General features: G+C 36.0%; 1 protein-coding gene across 1 annotated transcript in view; it reads right to left on the minus strand.

Moving 5' to 3' along the window:
• Positions 1 to 24,559, minus strand: part of SOX5 (SRY-box transcription factor 5) — a 1,010,647-nt gene that overhangs the window by 643,799 nt on the left and 342,289 nt on the right. The gene's annotated exons all lie outside the window — the stretch shown is intronic.

Below are 24,559 nucleotides of genomic sequence, written 5' to 3' on the forward strand. Positions count from 1 at the left end.
CAGTAGACAGATAATTCTAGAGGAAATATCTAATAGTATCATATTTCATTAGTGTAGCTGATAGAGCTAAAACCGGTAATGGAAAATCACCTAAGAAAACAAGAAAACATAGTATTCTAACTCGTTAAAGCTTTGTTGCCTTCTGAGCTATAAACATGACATCTCAACATTAAATTTACTTCTTAAATATCTGCAAATATAGTAAGATGCTGAGAGCATGTTAATTTATAGCAAAGAGCATAAAGCATCCCATTCAAAGAGAAGCATCAGTTTGAAAAGGCAATGACAGAAATACATTTTCTTCAGATCTGTACTTTATCTGAGTGTTTTTATAAAATTAGGCATTGTTATTTTTTGGTTACTATTAATCTATATATTAGTTTAGATTTACATCTCTATCCTTCACCTCTCACCCTTCTTCCAGTTTCATATTTCTCACTATCTACAGGACAATTACTTGGGCACTCTTTCTCTGAATCTATTATCACCCCTTCCTAGCATGCTCTTTGCCAACTATCCTCATTACCACTTATCCTTGAGGTTGTCTGCGTTTGTTAATGGAGTCTAGCATTGTCTTTCTGACATGAGAAAAAAAAATCAACTGTGTCTCAGTCATCTGTCCAAAATGCAATCTCATGGAATATGAGAAACTATTCCTTGTGCAGTCTTCCGTGCCTTAAGGACAAGCCAAGTTTGACTTTAAAATGGCCTATTAATATCACTACTTAGCAACAGAGTTTTAATGTAAAATCTTTCCGAAAAATCTTTACTACAGCAAAAGGAATATGTAACTTCTGCTGTTCTTATAGATTTTAATGGATTTTTAATCTACCGATGGTAGGCTGTAAATTCGAGCTCAAAGGAAACACAAGTGCAACTCAATGGGAAGTTTTATTGGATTGCTTACAGAGAATTATAGTTATGATCAAAAGCCAGGAGTGAACAAAGGCTGAATGCTTCTCTTCTCTTTTCAAGTGATTTGAATGCTTCATTTCTTCCTGTGTACTTCCTAAATTAGAATTTAAATGAATAAGGCAAAAAAGCCTAAGTTAGGCAGCCTGAGGATGAAGCAGGAAAAGCAAAGTTTTGGAAAATGCACAAACGACAAAGAGTTCCCTGAATAATCAATACTTTGAGATATTTATATCCAAGAATTATTACCAATTTATCCAATGTATGTTTATTCTTTGTAGTAATAAATGCATCTATTATGTATAGACTGCATGGAGAAACAGGATCAGTTTACTAACCAATATCTATTCAATATTTAAAAGTTAAGAAAGAAAATTCTGTTTTCAAAATAATCAGTGAAGATTTTATAAAGAGGAAGACATGTAAACTTGAGCTAATGGCTGGCCACAGTATCAAGGACAGGGCCTGTGCATATAGGGTCTTGAATATCTGGCTATTAAGTGTAGATGTCATCCAACAGGTCGCTCAGGGAAACATTAACCATTTTTGAGCAGGGGAGTTACAGGACCAGAGCAGTGATTTAGTGAGACTAATCCATTTGTAGTGTGTACAGTACATTATCATAGAAAGAGCCTGGAGGTAGAGACACCAGTTAAGAGGTTAATAAAATGCTGTGGGTAAGTGACAATGACCTGCACCATTCTCTTCTAATAAAGGAAATGTGTAGTTATAGGAAAGTGATTTCTAAAAATTATTTGTTGAAAATGATTTTCCATTAGGTTTCATGATACTGCATGATAGATATTCTACCAGAAACAAAAAAGGAATATCTACAAGCATAGAAACTGTAAACTGAATGCCTGCACGAAGTCTACCATATCCCATCTCATTTTTGCTACAAGAGCTTTTCCCCATATGCATCTCAAAGCTTCCTCTCAATCCTTAGCAATTATTGAAAACTTCCTTAATAAAAGGGTTTGAGATAGTTGTTAGAACTTGAACTCTTATGATAGTACAGACATTCAGCATCCAGTCTCTCCCTGACTTCTAATTTCTGAAATATATGATGAAAGCATAACAAACAGGAACCTGTCTGTTCTCAAATACTTCAAAGGCCTGAGAGTCAGAGATCTATCCATATTAAATAAACCCTATTTGTCTTTTAAATTTATAAGTTTGAAATTCTGTGAAATTCTCTCTCTCTCTCTCTCTCTCTCTCTCTCTCTCTCTCTCTCTCTTTTAACAAGAGAGCTGTTTCTCACATTCCTGTAATCAGCGATATTCAGGATACATACTCTTCCTTGGGGTTCTGTTGATAGGTGATTTCAATCATGCTAACACTGAACCAGCTATGAATGTAGTGCTAAATGAGTAGATTGTTTCTAAGCAAGAACCACAAGTAAGTGTGTTCTCAAGTCTTACATAGATGGTCTCATCACAACACCCGATTATCTCTCCATGGAAGCTCAGTACCGCCTTCAAAGGAAGTCTTTGTGTCTAGGAAAAGCAGTTTATCAAATTTGACAAATCTTTATTTTATATAGCTATTCTTTCTTGGTCTATAATCCTAGTTCTTGTCCACAAATCTTTCATTTCATTTTTCAAGTCAAGTCACACTGTACTTTCTTTCTCACTGGGCCCATATACCATTTTTTTTTATTTTTTACTATTTGTATTACTTTTTCATTTTTAAGTTTATTTATTTCTGAGAGAGAGAGAGAGAGAGTACAACTGGGGAAGGGACGGAGAGAGAGAGAGAAGGAGAGAGAGCACGAATCTTAAGCAGGCTCCTCACTACCAATGCAGAGCCCAATGTGGGGCTTGAATTTATGAACCACAAGATCATGACCAGAGCCAAAGTCGGACGCTTAACTGACTGAGTCACCCAGGCGTCCCCCATTTTCTTTCTAAAAAAATTATGTGAAGAATTATACATATAATAAATATATAATAAATCAAATCATGGAGTGCCTGGGTGGCTCAATCGGTTAAGCTCCCGACTCCTGGTTTCAGCTCAGGTCACGATCTCACCGTTTGTGGTTTTGAGCCCCACATTGGGTTCTGTACTGACCGTTTGGAGCCTGCCTGGGATTCTCTCTATCCCTCTCTCCGTCTGGCCCTCCTTGCCATTCTCTCTCCCTCTCAAAATAAACTTAAAAAATATTTTAAAAATGTAAAAATCATGAAATCAAGACATTGCTCAAATATTAAGACATATTGAGACAAATTCCAATATCTGGATATTCAACACATTTGAAATACTAAGCTTACCAATGATAGAAATACTATAACTCTTAACAACAATAAGAGTAGAAGGACTTCTATTAGTGACAGAACAAAAGGTGTGTTAATTAAAATGAGGAAATTTAACCAAGGATGTAATTACCTTGCAAATATGTTTCCTTTCAGTTAGGCAATAAGATAAAATCAAATCCATGTGTTATTCAAAGTCCTAGTTAGGAATTTGTGCTTCTTTTAGATCAAAATGAGAATTTGGGGAGGATATCGTATTCAAAGAAGTCAATATTGAAAACCTAAAGTTAAACCTCAGTATCAGAAAACCAGGGAGAATTGTATAAACATGTTTATTACCTGAGAAGCTCCTGTACTGGGATAGGATCCACTAAAGAAAGAAGATAGTGTTTTCATTCCCATACATCAGGATGTCACTTTTAGACACATGAATATATGTATATAGATGAAGAAGACAGGCATTACCTAAACTGTGATTCATAAAATTCTATTAGAAAGGAGATGGCCAGTTGCAATAAATGTATTCCTATTATGAAGAACATATAGTTGTTAAAAACCTGTATAGGAGTCTCCTCCTTTGGAGAGACTTCTCTGGTTGATCTTTTCCTCTATAGGAGGAAATGCAGAGAATAGGGGAATGTGGCCAGACGGGGAAAGAGTGGTTTAGATGTTAGGGGGATTTAACAAACAACTGGACTCTGTCAAGCACTGGTGAAAGTCAATGTCAATGACATCATGTGGTATCATTGATATCATATGTCTTTATGATTCAGATTGTATTTAAAGCCATTGTTGGCAGCAACACTCCTAGTTAGGTAAGCTTTGTATTGCATCCAAGATGCCATTGATTTGAGGACAACCCTGTATTTTATGTATCCCCAGGAAAAAAAATTCTCTGGCAATTAAATTATGACAAAACATAGATTTAAGATCCATCACAATCTCATATGTTAAAATGTGCTAAAATTGTCTTAAACCAATAAATTTTGGTGTAACTTTCATACACGTTACAGGAACTTTGAGGGGAGAAAGTTGATGGCTGGGAGAAAACAGAACCTTCCTTTGGTTGACATAAAAGTGAAAAAAAGAGAAGAAAATGAAGATCGTGTTCTCAGAATTTATATAAATTCTCTCTTCTCTGCCTTGCATGAATTTGGAAATAAGATAGGAGGTAGCCAAGAGAAGACCTCAGAGCAAGAAAGCCAAAGACAATATGAGTTAGTTCACTGTCTGGCCTCAAAGGCAGACCTCATAGTGCTAGCAGCTGGAGGCCTGCTTTTGTCTTTTCATGCAAAAGCACAGTGTCAGTAACGTAGTGTTTGGATTTTGCTCCCTTACTGGAGTAAAGTTTTGTTTCCTCCACTTAGTTTCCATGAGTTTCACCTCCAGGCTCTGTCATCAGGTTTTCAATCTTGGTTAAAAATTTAGTCTCCTGGGACAATCTGCTACCGTTGCCAAGTCTCTGTGATGCTCACAGACAGTTTATCAGTTTGACTGCTTCTTACTATCTGTGGATGGAGTTTCCAGTCATGGCACGGCGCCCTTATTCCCTGGAACAGCCCACCGCTAGACGTTCAGCACCTGTACGGCAAGGTATTTGCCTACCATGAAATCATCTGATCCCGTGTATGTATGAACTTCCTCTTATTGCTAAGAGATGCTCCAGTAGTCTACTCCTTGGTGGTGACATTCACCAATACTCAGTTTTCAGCCGTCTGTAGTCCCAGTGACAGCTGGGCCCTGATCCTATCAGGTATAGATATTTTCAGATTCAGTGGGCAAGGCAGGGCAGTATTAAAGTCTTTTATTTGTGTATCTTAAGTGTCCCAGATATGATTTTAAAAAAAGATGTATTAGAGAAAATGCACAACTATCCAGTATTGGGAAGAGAACATTTCAGAGGCTGAATGGAGAAGCGAAAAGCCCCATCACACAGAACCCAGAGCAGGTTTAATCTCAAGCTAAGATTCCAGAAAAGCCATGAAGAGTAATTTATAATTGGGGATTATGTGTAAAAACCAGTCTGATAAAAGATAAATTATTTAGCGAGGAAAGCACCGTATTACAGTTTCGAGTTCATTTTAAAAGGAAATGTATTTTCTCTCATTTGTTTAAAACTGGTTAGGTGGGTAGGTCAAAAACATGAGAATTATTCTTTTCCACAAAGAAAAAACTGGGACAAGAGAGCTAAGCAACTTACCCGTTTGGAAATGATAGAACTCGCGAGAGCCAGCATTAACAAACAGCTCTTTTGACACATGGGCTTATGCTTTTCCTACCATATAATGCTGTTGGCAGGGTAAGTTTTAAGATTAATGGATGAAATTTATGCTTGGGTTAGGACTCAGTTACTTTGAATTTTGTTTTATCATTTTCTGTTAAATAAATAAAATTACAATAAAACAACAACAAAAAAAATCACTTTTAACCCAGTAGGAATATAATAGGATAAATACTTGATACAGTTTTTTATTTGTTTTATTTTGCTCTATTTTTTTTTGGACCAAATAACTCTCTTCAAGAGTAATACATCAAATGTGGTTCTTTTTAATATGGTTGGCATCCAATAAATGTTGATTTGATAGAATTTTATCTTTCTGTAGATTATAAAAAATGATCATGAGTGAAATATCCAATTCAAAACATGGCCATCAAAATTATGACATATCAAAATATTGCTCTTAAAATCAGATACATATCCTTCTGCCTTACAAATCCAAATTTAACATGCTTATCAATGAGGGAAAAAAAAAGATTGACATTTAAGATGAAAACGAACCATGTCATTCTGAGGCTTGAATGGAACTTTACCGCTTTTTAATTCTAAGTGAACTAACACTCTGCATATTCTCCTGTGATTCCTCTCTAAACTCAGCAAGTGTCAATTATCTTCTCTGCCTTGCAGCATCTTCCTCCAAGGTAAAGAAGAGCAGGTATATTTGGGCCATATCCATGATAGCAGCCCATGTCAGCCACCATATCTACTGTACCTCCTGCCAGTATTCCTTTTCATTTGTTCCTTTGTAAGGGTCCCTTAAAAAAACTAAACTAAAACGGAGTATAAAAATATGGAACAGAAATTATTAATGCAGACTAAAGGATTACGCCTCTAACAAAACTCTTCAGTTCCATTGTAGTATAGTCTATAGAAGATTAAAAGAACACGACAGCTTAAAACTAAGGAGAGATGCACCCCAAAACACTACAGCTCCATATATCTAAGCAATGACAACAATAAAAATCCCAAACAAACAAATAAACAAAAACAAAACCTGCAGGAAGACATTAGGAGGCAGAATGTAATTACCCGATTTGGAAACTGACCAGGACACCGCGGTTAAAATCCTTCTTGCTACAAATGTTCTGAGGAATCTTTAATGACTACAAATGGTTAGGACTTCATGTCCACACCTCATCTGAAAGATGATGACAATCAGCAGTTAGTCCTCCCTGCCACTACCCAGGGAATAGAGTCAATTCTGACTCAGAGAATAAAGGGCCACCTACAGAAATCACAACCAACATTTGCTATCCTTGGCTGCCTTGGCGAACTGGTCTATGTGAAGCAAATTACTGAAATATCTCGAGTATCACTGCCATGTTTTACTAGAAATATACAGTGACATAATCCCTCATCTCATATAGAATAATGAATTAATGCTATGTACACTTTTTGGGTAAAAAATTGTTAAATCCTATGCTTTGGCTGAGATTTAATAATGAATATGTACCTATCAGTGAGGATTAGATGCCTATTGTTTAATCTATGTGTGGTTCCTATCACGCTAACTTATTTTTGCCTCTTACATTTTTTTTAAGAAATGGACTCAAATGCAGTAATTAAAATACATTACAGTAGTGCAAGTGAAATTTGGAAAACTGCCAACATTTTCAAGAACTTATAATTTTCTTTTTCAGAGGAAAAAGTAGTTTTGACATCTTTGTGCAAAACAGTCAGTAACAGTTACTTACAATTTCAGGAAAATCACTGTTTTAATCATGACCTTTCAGCTGTCCTTGATTGAAAAAAAATTGGCCACCTACAGAAATAATTCTGTTGGGCCCTCATCTCTCTACTGATTGATGGCCTCATGTGGTTCTACATGTTCACAATTATAAATAAAACTATATAAAAGTGGCAGAGCTGGCTTCCATCTAAGTGGAATAAAACAGTTCTAATCGACAATAAAGGGGACTTTCTTTAAGTGATATCTTTCTGTATACCTGTATCAAAATCAAATGGTACATTTATCTCTGATTAAATGTGTATTCTTTTGGTCACCATTCACTACAACCATTAATTTAGCATCCATTGTGTAAAAGACACCGTATTATACTCTGTCGGGGGTGATGGAATGTGGATAAAACAGTTTCTGCAATAGAGAACCTATTATCTGATGAAATACTCAACCAACTAACATATAATGAATATGGACACTATGCATACACATGTGAAGATATCTTGCTTGCCTATACATATGCACAAAAATTGAGTTTGGTTAAATATAATTGTATAAAATACATATTTATACTCCAGCAAAGATATATCAATATATATGTAAACTTATAGATATATGTGTATATTATGTTACACCAGAAAACTTTTAAGCTAAAATATTAAAAGTCCCTAAGTGTTAGAACAGGAGCTTTTCAATAGAATGAAAACAAGACTCATCCCCCTAGTTAAAGGTTTCCCACCTACGGTATAAGCAACAAAAATAGAGCTGGCATTCAGGACTCCATTAGAAGTTTATTGAAGCTCTGTGAGGTTGGAAAGCTTTTAGGAGTTCAGCATAAATCATTCAATACACTAAAAAAAAGACTTAAAAAGATTTTCCCTTTGTATTCAATTTCTGTGAGTGATCTCCAATTTACAACCTTATGCTCAGCCCAGAAATTGAATTAATCAATACAATTATCTCTTTAGAAATCTCTTTTGTCAAGTACGGTAGTTCATAGAAGAGAAAGGAAGATTGAGATTCCTTAGATTAGTAGGCTTGATGGCAAGATGCAGCTATACTGAAGGGCTGTTACGAGGAATGGTATAGGCTCCAATACTGTTTTGTTTGGGAAATTACAAAAATTAAGTGATCCTTACTTCTAAAACAAAAGCCTATTATCTACCAGTTGCAGTCTAAAATAAATTTTTATGGAAAACAACACTAGAAAAGTATTTATATGATCAGATTGTGAATACCGATAAAAAAATTATCGCACGAAATTCTACACTAAAATAATCACCTTTTTAAAAACAAGTAAATTCACATTTCCAGAAGTCACTAAATTCTTCGTAATCAAAATATTCAGTTCACTTCCTGTTGCTGAAGCATTCTTAGTAATGGTTTAGGGCCATGATTTCAACATAGAAACTAAGAAGGAACTGAGACAATTAATTATTAAGCCAATTTAGGCCCATTTAATACTTTCACATGAAATATTCAAATAATTAGGGCAAAAGTTTTTTTATATTAATTATCTTTATCATACATATTTCCTTTGTGCATGTAATAATCTTTGGCAAATTTAACATTAAAAAGGGGAAAAGAAAAATGCAATATACCTGCCTAATTAGAATTAAAAACAGCTACTAAGAAACCAATTAATAAACCTAAATGATACAAACTACTCTCCTTTTGGCGATTGCTCCAATTTCCTCTTAAAGAGTTAAAGCCAAATTTGACAATAATATATAGAATTGAGCTAAAAAATAAACAATCTATAAATCCTTGCTTAAAAAGAATTCAACTGACCAACATCTTCCATTATTTAGAAAATATACTGATGTTAGGGATTTATTAAGAATAGAGCTAAAACTCCCAATAAATATCCTGGAGTAAGTATAGTCTAACTAATTGTTTACATATTTTCCACATAGAAAGCTGTGGATAAGTATTTATTTGGTTTGGCCCGGGTTTGTACTTTTTTAAAGAAAAAATTTTTAATGTTTATTTATATTTGAGAGAGAGAGAGAGAGAGAGAGAGAGAGAGAGAGAGAGAGAGAGAGAATGCAAGCAGGGGAGGGGAAGACAGAGAGGAAGACCCTGAATCTGAAGCAGACTCCAGGCTCTGAGCTGTCAACACAGAGCCTGAAACGGGGCTCAAACTCATGAGCTGTGAGATCATGACCCAAGCCAAAGTTGGAGGCTTAACGGACTGAGCCACCCAGGTGCCCCTGTACTATCTGTTTGGAAGTACATGGTTCTTAAATATAAAGCTGTTGAAAATTCATTTGTTATCAAAACAATATTATATATTAAGCATATTACAATGACATGGTAAGACAACAACTGTACTATAGACATATGTAAGAACAGAATAACATTGAGGTATCACCGAGTTAGTCAGAATTCCTATGAATTATCATTCTATTGTAATATATTTTACTGACGTGAACTCCACAGACAAATCCCACATATATGACAGCATTTTCTAAATGGAAAAACTGAGGTAGCAGAGAAGACAAAGGTAAGTTCAATCAGGTGAAGATCAATCAGGTGAAGAAACCACACACTGTATTTCACTCAATCTTCAGTCAATATTCTCTCATTGTTTAAAAGCAAACCCTTTGTTTTTATTCAAACACTGGGATACAAAGAAATAAATAAGTTCATGGAATTTTAGTCTTTTGAATTTGAAGCATACTGCCTCCGGTGGATATTATCCTGATTAGCAATTTTTGTTTCACCAGGCATAAAGAGGAAAATACACAACTCACAATGCTCTATCCTAAAGGAAAGAATTTCTATCTCAATAACTAACCATTTATCAATTAGCATTTTGGAAGATGGAGATGGGGTTTAGTCAGTTCACTATCTTTAAACTTAGGTGATGTTGTCTTAGTTCCTCATTTCCAAATTAATTTACTATTCCCTTCTAGGCCAGTCTGTGCTAAGTAGTTGCTTACGATCCTACAGAAAATACTCCATTTAAGAGTCATAGATTCTTATCACAGTCATAGTGTGTATATCTATATTTTAATAAACATAATTCGGAAGGAGACTATAGACAAAGGAAAGTTTGGGGTATATTTTAAACAATAAAACAAACTCCTATCTTGTTCAAACCAATGTCATTCAGGTTTCTGTTACTTGAAGCTGTATGAAATGCTTACGTGATGGGGTTTCAGAATTTGGTCCTGGTCTGCCCACTTCTCATACACTTTTGGATTGCCTGTTTTCTATTTACATCAACTTGCTCATCTGTAAAATGAGGATAATGGAGATACCTTTCCCTAAACGCTACTCTGATAATTAAATGACATAATCCATCTAACACACATAAACCAAGTCTAAATGTTTAATGATTATTATTTATTATTATTAGTCTTATTGGGCTGCTCATACTGTAAGACAGCATCTCATCCATGGTTGAAAACTAGGCAAAAGTTACCAACAGGATATGGCAGTCAGGGAACACAGATCTTCTACCAAATCCATCACCCAAAAGGGGAACGGAAAAATGTCTGGGATTAGAGAGATAGAGAGGGGGAGAAAGAGAGAGAGGAAGTGGGGGGGGAAAGAGAGAATCATGCCGTCCCTTTCCACTTGGATAATAATTTGCTATTTTTCAACCAGCTCTTCAGGATGTGATATACACTTCAAAGACTTCCTTTATATAAGATTTAAACATATTGTCTACTTGTTTATCAGAATCTCTCTATTTGTGGATGTGTTTGTATGTATTGATATGAAGAACAACAAAAAGCTAATAAATTCCATCTGAGCTCACTGTGAGTGCCCCAGGAGGGCAGTCTGTGTCTTTTCTATTTATCACTGAGGCCCTTGTGTGATGATATATGAAATAATAACCTGATGTGTTACCTCTCCCCATTCATTTGGGTCATAAGGAACCAGAGGGGAAAAAAATCTTCTGCTTTTACATATGTAAAATTACTGTTTATGCATAATGGGAAAATTGAGTGCTTTGGGCACTTTTAATTTAGGGAGAAGGAAGAGTCAAGGCAGGAAGAAGCCTCAAATGATAATATAAGGGCCCTGCCCTCCTACTGACAAAGGGCAAGATCAGAATGAAGAGGCTGGGATGAGATTGGAAACAGTGGAAATCCCTTTATGTTTAGGCTCCAAGCAAAACAAGGACTAAGCTAGCTTCCTGAGTGGCACTCTATGAGGCAATAGCCTTGCAGATATCCCATGACAAAATGAAGTAGGGAGAAATGGGTACAGGTATGTCTTCATGTAGGGTCAGGTTTCCAGAGGCTGTGATGTCCCCATTTGACCCTCCATGGTGTGGGGGTTAGCTCAGGAAGGGTACTGATGGTCTGAAGGGGTCTCACTGAGGATTGTGATAAAGGGATGCAGATGAGAGCCACAGTATGGCCAGTGTGACTGGGGTTTGCGCGATGCCAGCAGGGATGGATGCCCACGACTGGAGCTAATGACAGGACAATTGTACAACTCATTTGTTCCAGTAGAGAACAGGTGAGGGCTGGAAAGCAGACATCACTTCTCACCTTTCCTCTTACCCTTGAGCAGTTAAACGTATCAATATCCATCTCCCAGAACCAAAATGTCGGAGTAATTATTTCATGACCCACAATTAAAGCACACTGCAATTTCCCATCACAACAGCCAATTCCCTCTGAGTCATACATTGAATCCATTAAACTGAGAATCCCTATGTCTGAAAGACTGCCTTCTAATGAAAAAGGTGAGAGTTACTGTCCTCTACATCCAATCATATCTCTGGTAAACCAGGGGGAGAAGTTCAAATGCATGGCTTGGAATAGAGCCCATGCCAGCAGATTGTGCTGGGTAGAAATAACACTAGTCTGTCTAGGTAAGATCAGTGCCAATGGTTCCAACTAAAATTAGAAAAAAGGAGACAGTACCTTGGCTCATGCTTATGTTGGAGACAAGACTCTAACTCCTGCTAAAGCCAAATGATGGCAATTCAATTCCTGCCTGCCAGTTGCAAATCCCTATGCTACCGCTGCAGTACTATCAAAAGACATTTACAATCCAGTGCACCTAACAAGAGAGGTGATTTCTTAGATTAGTCATTTAATGTGTGAGCAACTCAAGTGCTAGCAACTTGAAGGTATGCATGCATTTATTCTAAGAGGTTATTTTCCACAACTATAGGCAAATTGTTGAAGAGAAAAATTAATAGAACCTTATTAATCTGAGGTTGATAAAGGGTATTATTAATTTATTAATTTTAGTGATTTTTTAAAAAAAATCAAGGATAGAATGACCCATTCCCCCCACAAAACATCATCAAAAGATTCACAACACGTTTCATGAATTTCAACAAATATAATTTTGCTCTAATCTCATACGTGTCATGAGGCACCATGCCATAGTGGAATGAAAACTGAGCCAGAAATCAGGAAATCTGGGTTCTTTTTCTGGCTCTGTCACTTATTAACTGTGTAAAATGATGCAAAATTTAACCTCTTGGAGCCTCAGTTCCTTGTCTACAAAATCAGTGACTTGGATAAACATTATCTAGTTCTTAGAGTCTGTATTCTCTAAATCATTACTGAGTAAATGAAATCTTAAATTTTATATGGTTTTTATAATACATCTAAATATTAAGTCTTTAATAAGTCCCAGATTTGTAAGGTGAATATATGTAATAGACAAGGGATTCTGATTCTAATGGTAAAGAATTAAATATTAAAAAAAAATCATCTGCTCTGTGATGGCAACACACATAATCATAGATAAGGACAATGGGATAATATTTGTGTATCTTAGCAGATACCATAAACTTTTGGCAAATGTCAAAGTCATACAAAGACCGACATCATTTCAGGTATTCCTCAAAGAAAAGAGTATACTGCTGCAGGAAAGAAGGAACTTCTCCAATGCCCAAGAGTAATTCAGGAAATGAAAACTTGGGGGAGGCTCTCAAGTGCTGAATGACATGACACACTCAATATTCACCCCAAGGTCTCTGCCAGGTTTAAACTGCTTTTTATTCTACATAGGTAAGGTAATTGCACTAGTGCCCCTGTCTTCCCAAGATTTGCAAGAAATCTACAGAATTTTACTCAAATCACCCTAATGCTCAAAATACTAATTAATGTCTTACCAGAGCAGAACTTGGCTCCTCCACTGAGTGGTATCCAGCCTGGGAAACAGACCTCCAGTCTTCCTGATTGGTGCTAGACTATGAAAGAACCATCTTCATCAAAGACAATGCTTAACTCTTAATGTGATCAACCAGAGCTGGAGTTCTGGTTTTATTTCCGGCACTAACTCTTGGGATTCTGGGCAAGTCCTAAAACCTCTCTGTTAGATGCCACTGGTAAAGATGCTTCTTGAGTAGCTGCACTATATAAGAGTTATATATTCCTAAGCCCCCAAAATACTTCCATGCCATATACTGCATTATTGTGGAAGGAAAATCTATATTCTATCTTCCTTTAAGTCACAGACCCTTTTGGAAGACCTGATAGAATCCAATGATTTGTATCCTTTCCTTAGAAAAAAAAAACTGCACCAGAATAATCTTACATACAAGAATTCATCTGAATTCATGTAAATAAGGGGTTCTTTGATGCTAGAAGGAGGTTCATAAACTTAGGTATACACCCTGCTCTTGAGCACAAATCCTTCCTGTATTTACTAGCTATGTGATTAAGAAAAAAAGTGAATCTGACTTTCTTTATCTACAAAAGTGTAAATATTGAAATTGATTTTTTTGCCTACATCTTATAACTATGTTGAACATGAAATTTTTGGATATAAAGGTATGTGAAAACAAATTGGTGGTACAATGAACTCTGTGCAAATGTATGTTGTTCTTGTTCCCTTAGTCTTCTAATGCTGTCACAGAGCGCTGATAAGTACTATCCCCACCCTGTTGGCACCATCAAGCTTAGGGAGATGTGAATCACCAGACCCTGTGTCTAACTTAAGAATCTAGACTCTCAAAGTCTGACTGATTGGCTGTACTGTGTACTGGGTCTTCCAGTACTTTCTTTCTAGCTTTTGTCTGATTATGGATCTCTTCACACATATCCGCTGAACTGAATATACTAGCTCTGGCTTCTGGCCCTGGAAATATTGTCATAATCCAGAGTTTTATACCTACCAGAATACACTTGGTCCTTCACTGACATTAAATCTTGATCTTCACTTGAGCGCTTAAAATTATTGTTGTTGGGCTCCATACTTGACATTTTTGCTCTCCTCCATTGGTGTGAATAATTAGAAACCATATTGCTAAGATCATTATCTCTGTTTTATTGGAAAATAGACTAGCAAATGCAAAGATATAGTAAGTACCCTCAAGGCTTACACAGTGTGTGACAGAGCCAGTTAACAGAATAAGACCCAATTCACAATGCTACATACTCATCACTCTATTACATTTTATTCCTTTCTTCTTAGAGCCTAGTGATTACCCTCTTGTACAGCAAACTCTTTGTGATAATAAAGAAGAATGGATAATACATACATACATCTTCTTTAAGACATTTTTTATTTTTCAATTTATCATTTCATTGTGAAATAATCTCATACTTCTGAAACACTGAAAAAATAGAATTCCCAGCTTTCTCACATACTATCATCTTACAAAACTACAGTACAATTATCAAACCCAAGAAATTAGCATTAATACAACACAACTAGCTGATCTACAGACCTTACTGAGATTGCAACAATTGTACCACTGATATCCTTTCTTGGACCATGAGCCAATGTTTAGCTGTCATATCTTCTCAGTCTCATTTCATCTGGGACAATTCCTCAGTCTCTCTTTGATTTCTATGACCCTGACACTTCTTAAGACTACTTCTGCTATTTTATAGTATGTCCCTTAATTTGAGTTGTCTGATATTTGCTTATGATAAAATTCATATAATGGATTTTTGGCAAGAACATGACAGAGATTATTTTTTTGTGCCTTTCTCAGTGAATCATAGGAGTGGCACATGATGCCAATACATCCCATTACTAGTGATGGTGGTGACTTTGATTCCTTGCTTAGGTTCTTCCATTGAAAAGTTACTACTTTCCTTTTGTAATTAGTAAGCATTTTAATATACTATGTAAGTAGCCTACTTATCATATTTTCATGACTAATTTACTATCCAGTGGTGATTCTTGCCTGAAAAAAATTATTACTCTAGTGTACCACATGGTGATTTTCTATTTCCATCATTCATTCTATAGTTATTAACTGGTATTCTACACCCATAAAAGAGGTTTTTTTCCTCCCACATTTATTTATTCAATACCTTTTATAATATCATGAACTATATTGAATATAAGTCAACACTATCATTATTTTCTCACCCAAATGTCTCATATGTGGCCATTGGGAGCCACTTCACATTGGCCTATGTGTCCTTTCAATGTGTTTCCATCATTTTTTAGTCTTTCCTTACTTTCTGGTACCACAAGATGTTCCAGTTTCTCATCATATACTTTTCCTATTCTGGTGCTAGAAACATCCATTTCTATAAGGATTCTTGGTTTCTTTTATTGGAGAATGGTATTTAGAAACCAAAATCCAGGTACTAAGTGTGCTCATCACTACTGAGGTATTATTGCTCCTAAGCATCTCAATCAATAAGATAGGGGATATAAATGCAAATACACACACACACACACACACACACACACACACACACACACACACACCCCTATTTCTTTGTTTTTATATCTGTATATCTGAGATACATACTTAATATTTAAACACACATGACTTCCTAGTGATAACTGCGATTCCAATTCAACATCATAGGGTTTGTTCTACCCCTCTTTATTTCTTTACAGTGAGAAAAATAGCCATCATTAATGACAATCCTATGACACATTTAAAGCAGTTTCAGAATGTTAAGTTTTATCCCTACAAAAAACAGAATCATTAATCTATATTTTCTAATTGGAGTACAATAGTTCCTTCTTAAAAAAATCTTAGAATATAAAGTCAAAACACTGTTTATCAAAGTTACTTAGATTAGCTCTTTTTTCCCCACCCCATTCATTTGTAATTCCTAGAAATATAATTTAGCTTACTAGATATTTCTGTTGTTGTTTTTCACGTGGGGATCCCAGAACACCCTGGTTAATTTTAATTATTTATTTATTTTTGAGTGTGTGAAACAACACAGTTCTAAAAATCAGAACTATACAAAAATAAATAGACAGATAGCATTCATATAAATGTCATTCCCCCATCACCCCTTCTACCCTACTTCCACTCTCAATCCACATGTACTAAGCCCAACACCTGTAAGTCACCAATTCCATACGTTTCTGGAGTTTCTTTCTTATCTGTTGACCCCAGTTAGCAGATCTATGCATATTTCTTTATTTCCTTTTCATTATGGGTAACATACTTTTGCACTTTTTTCACTTGGCAGTATAGGCTGAAAAATTACTCTATTCTGTTCATTATCTCTACAATTGCATGGTACCTCATTATATGGAGATGCTATAGTGTAGTAGTATATTCAACTACTCCCGTATGCATGAGCATTTAGATAGTTTTTATTATTCTACAATTATAAACAATGCCACAATCAATAACCTTGAGCTTGTGATTCTCATGTTGTTAAAGGTGTGTCTTCAGGATAAATTCCTGGAAATAGGATGGTTGGATCAAATGGTATATATATACATATATATATGTAATTTTGTTAGGTATTGCCCAATTCCTGTTCAAAGGATGTGTACCAACTTTTATTTCTATTAGCACGGTATGAGAATAAAGACTGTGTTTTTATCTCTGCCTCCAAATCATCTTAGGACAGATGCTGAGCAGCATTTGAGTGCTTGATTCAGGTTTACTTCTTCTCTCTGACTATAGATATTATCTAACCATGGTGCTAAAACTCAAAGAAAAGGTTTACATAACTGTAAAGGAAGAAGAACAGAAAGAACAAGGAGCTGGAAAATCACTCTTTAAAAAAAATTGTTGCCTTTGATCACAACAGCTCAGGATGGAAATATATAGCTTAGCATCTTCACTTCGAAAGTTCAAAACACCAAGATTTTATAGTAATTTTCTCATGGCCGAGATTAAGTCCTGCATCCTTTATGTCCCCGAGCACCATACCAATATTACAATTGGCACACAGTACTGCAGTTATCTGCTTAAATGTTTGTCTTATGTTAGACTTTTTAGTTTTGAAATAGAAATGATATACTGACCAACACATTTATCTCAACTCCTGGCACAATCTTCAACATATAACATTCCTGATGAAATTTTCTTAAAAGACCATTAAAATAAAAAGAAACATTTCTTGAATCCTTCCTCTGTGCCATATAACATCCAACATGTTTCACGTGTATCATCGCATTTCATCCTGGTAACAATCATACAAAGTTGGTTTTACTATTAACCCCATTTTACAGATGAGAAAACAAAGACTTAGAGAGGACACATAACTTGTCTAAGGGGATGTATTATGGGGGAAAAAACCCTTAGGATTTGAGTAGGATTTGAACTGAGGTCAGTCTCATTCTAAAGCACATGCTGCTTATTACCCCTGATTGGGGTTGGAAATAGAAGCCTTCCTGATGCCCCTTATATCACACTTACATAGGCAAGTTTTATTCTGCCTACTCTAAGGCCAGGACCAATTCTGTGTTACAGATTTCAGGCCAGCATGTCACTATCAAGATGGAAAGGAAAAGTGGTGGTTTCAATGGTTTCCAAATAGACTCTGAGAAAGCTTTCGGAGATTTTTACCTTTTGGCAAACAAAGCTTTGGCTCCTCTGATACATGCACACATTTATTATACCCTTGTGACTGTGGTTTATGTACAAGCATCTTATTTAAAAGAGTTTTTAAAAGACTGAAATGTGATTTCCTTTCTGACAGCAAAGGAAAAATAAAAAGATGTTCTTTGCCCTCCTGTTCTAATCTGTATTTGGAAGTCAAGTCTGCAGTTCCCAGAACTCTATCACCAGCTTGTTACATTTCCATAAATCTGTCTAAGAATACAACACTGTTCACCCAAAAAAAATGTAACATAAACTGTAAAACACATGCACATGATACCTGAATCCAATTCGCCCTCATTTTGTATATAAGTGAAAATAAAGCAATGCTTTAACTCTTAGAAATGACAATATCACATTATTTAGATAAGTGCCACCAAATCATTATTGAAATTCTGATAGCATTTGCCTTACTGGTAAAAGAAAATTACCTGTAATGCATAGTTTAAATAATTACTTTTAAACAAAAGCTTCTTTTCTGCATTGCTTATTTATCTTTTGAGACCAACTCAGCGGGGCTATGTATTTTATTAAAATTGCCTTCAGACTGCTAATGGCAGGGCGTCTGTTAGCACAGGAAAAGTGATGGCAGTTTGACTCCTATTCCTAATATTGGGAGTTAGTCCAGACACTTAAGAGCCAGAACTCTGCTGTGCATTTGACTATGTTATCAACACTTTACTTGCTAATGATACTAGTGACAGCATTTCAATATGATGGGTCAGACTTAAATAGGAAAGCTTGTAATTGTGCTTACAGAACCAATGAAACTCCCTGGCTACCCCCTCTCCCCCGCCTCCCCAAAATCCCTTTTATCAGCAGATCAGCTGGTGTTAAGCTTCAAGACTGGGAATTATTTGGTAAGCTTCTGCTCAATGTTTTTTTTTCCTTCTCCACTTCCCACCTTGAATGGGGAGCCTCCATCAGCACCTGATATCTACCCGTTCAGAAAATGACAACTGAAAGCCTTCCTGTGGTGCAACCGTGTGCCAACTACCCAGCAGAAGGTCACACTGATGACTCCCCTGTGGCTTTTATTTTCCCCAGGGAAATCCACAGCCAGGGCTGACTGCTGCCAAATATGCTGAGTGCCACAAACCAGCAGTGCTAAGAACCCCCTATCCTTCTTGATGGGAAGCAGTAAGCAACTGTGCCGAACACCTGTGTCAGCTCCTGTTCCTGGGGACACCCCAGGCAAGCACTCATTCAGCATTCAGGGATAGGGCTCCCCTCCTCTTACTGGCACTTCTGTCCAAAAACTTCTCAGTAGTCATATGATAATAGTTATGTTTGTCAGATCTCTATAACATCAGCGTGTTTAACTACCGTTAAGGAGGGTGACTTAAATAATTCGTGAGTTAAATATTTTACTCTCAGTGTCTACAGGGAATCAGTACAATGAATGTGTTTCCTGTTATTGTAAAAGTAAAAACAACATTCTCCATCACTTCCTTTTATAGTTACTCCAACCAACTTGAGGAAGAGGAGACAGTTTGAGCTGTGGAAGGCATGCTTCCATAGATAGACAATATCTAAATCAGTCTTTTTCCTGTAAGTGACGGAGAATAATATGCTCAGTTCAACCAGTGAAGATTCTAGTCAAGTATGGGATGGAGAAAAAGGCAATAAAATTAAAACAGTACCTGCCACAGTTAAGACTCAGTAAGAATATATGAATGAATGAATGAATGAATGAATGAATCGATTAATCAATCAGTGAATGAATCAATGAACAAATTAAAACTGAATGAATGACACTTAAATAATTTCAATACTTAAAAAAGATTCCATAATTCAGAAATGATTATATTTTAATGAGACAATAAAGCCTGCATTTAGTGCTTACTATTTGCAGATCACTCAGGCAGGGCTCCTGCAGACATTAAAAATAAATAAATGAATAAATAGGGGCGCCTGGGTGGTTCAGTAAGTTGAGCACCCGACTTCAGGTCAGGTTACGATCTCATGGTTTATGAGTTTGAGCCCTGCGTCAGGGTCTGTGCTGACAGCTCAGATCCTGGAGCCTGCTTTAGATGCTGTCTCTCTCTCTCTCTCTCTCTCTCTCTCTCTCTCTCTCTCTCTCTCTCTGTCCTTCCCACTGTCTCTGTCTCTCTTTCTCTCAAAAATAAATAAGCATTTAAAAAAATTTTAAGTAAAAATAAATAAATAAACAAACAAACCAAAGCCAACTTCAGAACCACACAGCTGGTCAAGCCAGCAGAACTACAATTCAAATTTCAGAATTTCTTTTATTTTGACTCTTCCATTTGATTATCTTCAATATTCCACATGGCCTTAAGACTCTTAGTCTTTCAGGGTATTCCTCAGCCTGGATTGCCCTTCTTCTGCTAAAGAGGACACTTTTGCTGTCAAGTTTAAATTCACGTAGCTTCATTTTCAACTCTCCTGCCACATTCCAGAAGAGGCATGGATACTTCCTGAATATATCAGCACTGGCAACTCAAATGTAAAGATTCTCAAATCAGTTGGTGTCTCTTCACTAATAAAAATATAAATAAGTAAAAACGGGTAGCCTTTTCTGATTTCCCACATCCATGACTTGCAAAGCTTTCATTTCAGTTACTCAAGGTTTAAATTCATCCCTTATTTTTCTCGTAAGTCAAAGTCTATTGATTCCATCTTTGAATTTCTGCTTATAACTGTCCCTAAGTGTTTTTATCTCGGTCCTGACTTTCTGGATCTGGTCTGGTTATTGCATTGGTCTCCTCTCTTCCCCTTGTAACCTCTCCTCTTTCAGTCAACCTCATACTACTATCCTATTAGTTAATTAATCCAAGCACAGACCTAATCATCATCCACATTTTCTAAACAAACAAAACTTTTCAATAACTTCCTAGGTCCTGTTGAATTAAAAGTCAAATCACCAAAGAGTCAAAGTCCTCTTCAGAGAGTTTCAATTATAAAGTCTCTTTATGTTGTAAAGAGCTCAACATATCTTCATAGTCACTATTGCCTTTTGTATACCCTGTGCCACATCCAAACTCACCCAAGTCCAAAGAGAGACTTCAGAGACCAGGACCTTAAATATATACTAGGCAATCCCCCACCACCACCCCCCCTACCTCTGTGTCTAATATCTCTGCTAAGAAAATCACATGCATCCTTTAAGACAAGTACTGGCTTGCCTATGAAGCTTTCTCTTTTCTATGAACCCTCAAATAATGTTACACTGTAGCCCTTGTGAGTCTATAATACATTTTATCTTACATTATAATATTTGGTTTTGGATCTTCAAACTAAGTTTATTTAACACATGCTATAAGCAAAGTACTTTGAAAGGTGTATTTGGGTTATAGTGGAGAACAAAACAGATTAATTCCCATCAAAAAGCAGGGAAGAGTCTTTCAAGGAAAAAAAAAAGTGTGATGGGAGAGAAGGGAAATCTCCTGCACTCGCTGTGGCAGAAAAGAACCTGAGCCACCGTAGGCTCAAGGATAACTGTCAAGTGTGCATGTGAAGTTGAGGTAGGCATGCCCTCTCCCTTGAAACAGAATTCAGAGAATAATTTCTTTCTCATTTAATCATAAAAGTGATTTTTATTCTTATGATTAAAAAGGAAAGCATTTTGAATAAATAAAAATTTTCAAATATATACATTTATTTGTTGCATGAATATTCTGATAGCCAATAATGGAATCTAAGCTTAGATATAAGCTTATAGTTTTAAATTCATTTATTAATGTATTCATTTAAAAATTTTTAAAATTTATGGTAAATTATTTGGAAACTGCTGCCACAAGACTGATAATAGAAGGCAACTGTTAAATTTATTTTTAATGCTCACTTTGATTCTTTCACATGATAGCAATGAGAATTTAAGAAACAACTCTTCCAAGTATCAATAATATCAACTCGAAGTGATTTTTATGAAAATAAATATGGAGATTTTTCTTTTTTATTTATATGAAATAATCTCCCTTATTTTCTCATTTATATTAAAAATGGTCACTTCTAGTGTAGGTGACTCTTAATTCAACCAACTTTTATTCACCACCTAGTATGTACACACTGGCTTAACAAATGTAAAGGAACTCTAGAGGTAACAGTAATAGTATGCTTCTCCCTTTGGGAAAAGCAGTGTTGATCATTTCTAGGCAAACATGTTAAAGATCCCAAGTCAGCTGTAAGTTTCAGAGCTGGTTCCAGAACTCATGCTCTCTAATTCCTACTAATTACTCCATGTTTCCTCCTTATAAATAGTCTAATAGATCATGTGATAATTATAATAAAGCCATGACATAATTTCAAGCATCTTCCCTTACAAATAGAAGATAAAATTCATGACTTGTTGTGGACTCGTACAAGGCTATGTAGTTTTGCTTGAAATTATAAATGACAAACAAATGGGAAAATCAGTATGCAAAGGAACAATCAGACGCACATCATTTTTAAATATTACATATCATTGTCATTAATGTCCCTATTATAAAACAATAAGTTATTATACACTGCCAAAAAACATGATTCAAATTCAAAAGAATTATGCAAATTCAGGACACGGAAAAGAAAAATGAGAGCTGCACTATTTAACATTAGCTCCTGGAACACAATCATCCGTCAATATCCTGATCAGATAATGTTGCCCTGATCATTGTTAATTTAAGTCTATTTTCATTCATAATTTATATTCCGTGTCAAGAGAAATCTTTTAAATGCTTTACATACCCCGTAAGTCTGAGTGATCCGTAAAACACGCGAGCCATATGATGCCCTCTTACTGGCTAAAATCACTCTAATGATTCCCATCTCACTCAGAAGGATAGGCAAGGTCCTGCCACGGTCTACCAGGACTATACAATATACTCCACAGGAGTCTCCATAGGAGACTATACAATAGACTCCTTCCCATTTTCATGTCTTACTTGTCCACTACTTAATCTTTTCCTGTCACGTTGCCTTTCTCGACAATCTTTCAACATAGCAAGTTTAAGGAGTATCTCTTCACCCGTGTATATCAAAATGGTTCCCTCTCTCCATTTACATTTGTGCTTCAGTTTCTCCTTAGCAGAAAGACTTTCCTCACACACATATCTTTTAATTTTTTTTAATGTTTATTTATTTTTGAGACAGAGAGAGACAGAGCATGAATGGGGGAGGGTCAGAGAGAGAAGGAGACACAGAATCTGAAGCAGGGTCCAGGCTCTGAGCTGTCAGCACAGAGCCCGGCGTGGGGCTCGAACTCACGGACCGTGAGATCATAACCTGAGCCGAAGTCAGATGCTTAACCAACTAAGCCACCCAGGCGCCCCTCCTCACACACATATCTGAAATAGTCTCCCATCATTCTGTTTACTCTGCTTTATTTACTTCTTAGTATGCACCCCCGTTAACATATACAGTTGACTCTTGAACAACATGTGTTTGAACTGCATGGGTCCACTTATCTGTGGATTTTTTGTAGCACAGGACTGTAAATGTATTTTCTCTTCCTTATGATTTTCTTAATAACATTTTCTTTTCCCTACCTTACTTTTTTGTACAGTATAAAATACATATAACTTACAAAATATGTGTTAATCAATTGCTTATGGTATTGGTAAGGCTTCTGGTCCATAGTAGACCAATAGTATTTAACTTTTTGGGGAATCAAAAATTAAACACAGATTTTCAACTGCATGGGGGATGAGCACTCCAAACCCCCACATTGTTCAAGGATCAACTGTACATTAAAATCTTCACGTAATGTTTTCCTCCACTAGAATAAAAGCTTCAGGAGCATGAGAACTTCTGTTGCATGAATTAAAGAATGAATGAATAATCACCCTTCCATTTCATCCAGCCAAATAGGAAACGTCTCCAGAGAAACAACAGTTAAAAAGGAAAACAAAAACTTAAAGTTCTTGATATTTTTCAAATATCAGTATAATCCAAAGTCAAGTATTAGCATCAATTATGTTTTATATAAACTATACATTGGTGGAGATGGCAAATGATGATACTTGTCACATGTGTGCACAAAGTTGTGCACAGAATTGTAAGTATTCCATAACCTGCAAGTCAGCATAATGCAGTAGGCCTGCATCATATCAAGAAACACCGATTTACTTCTGTTATGATTTCATATGACACTGGGTAGCAATTTAAGTTTGTAAAATAGGTAAATTGGAGTGGATTCTATCTTCCAAGACTATGGGATCTGTAAGATACTTGTTTCTCCTTCTTGATTTTGCTTCCAAGCATGCAAAACTCAACAACTATATTCAATTTAAGGTCAATACTTATATATTAGCTGGATTCCAAGAAAACCTACCACTTTTGGCTCAATTTATTTCTTTTCAAGGTTTAGTTGAACACTGTTTGCCAACTGAAAATTTGGTCTACCAACAGTAAACTCGTTATGAAAGTATTGCCCAAAAGGAAACCTCAGAGCTGCAAGAATCAGTGCAGGCATACTTACAAATCCAGTCAGTTAGACATATCATTCTAAATACATCTCTTTGTAGAACTCTTACCTACGTAAGCTAAGAACAGAAGCTTGAGCATATTTATTGTACCCAGTTATACGTGAAATTATCTCTCCTTTAAGCTGGAGGGTAGTGTTCTCTCAATACATAACAATAGTAATCTGTCCGGTCCCTAATGCTAATGCTAAGAAATAACAAAATCCCTGAATCGTCCTGGCAGAAGAATTCTGAGCTTAGTTCCTTCCTGAAACGCCTTTTTA

The sequence above is a fragment of the Prionailurus bengalensis genome, chromosome B4 (assembly GCF_016509475.1).
Source record: "Prionailurus bengalensis isolate Pbe53 chromosome B4, Fcat_Pben_1.1_paternal_pri, whole genome shotgun sequence".
NCBI classification, from domain to species: domain Eukaryota; kingdom Metazoa; phylum Chordata; class Mammalia; order Carnivora; family Felidae; genus Prionailurus; species Prionailurus bengalensis.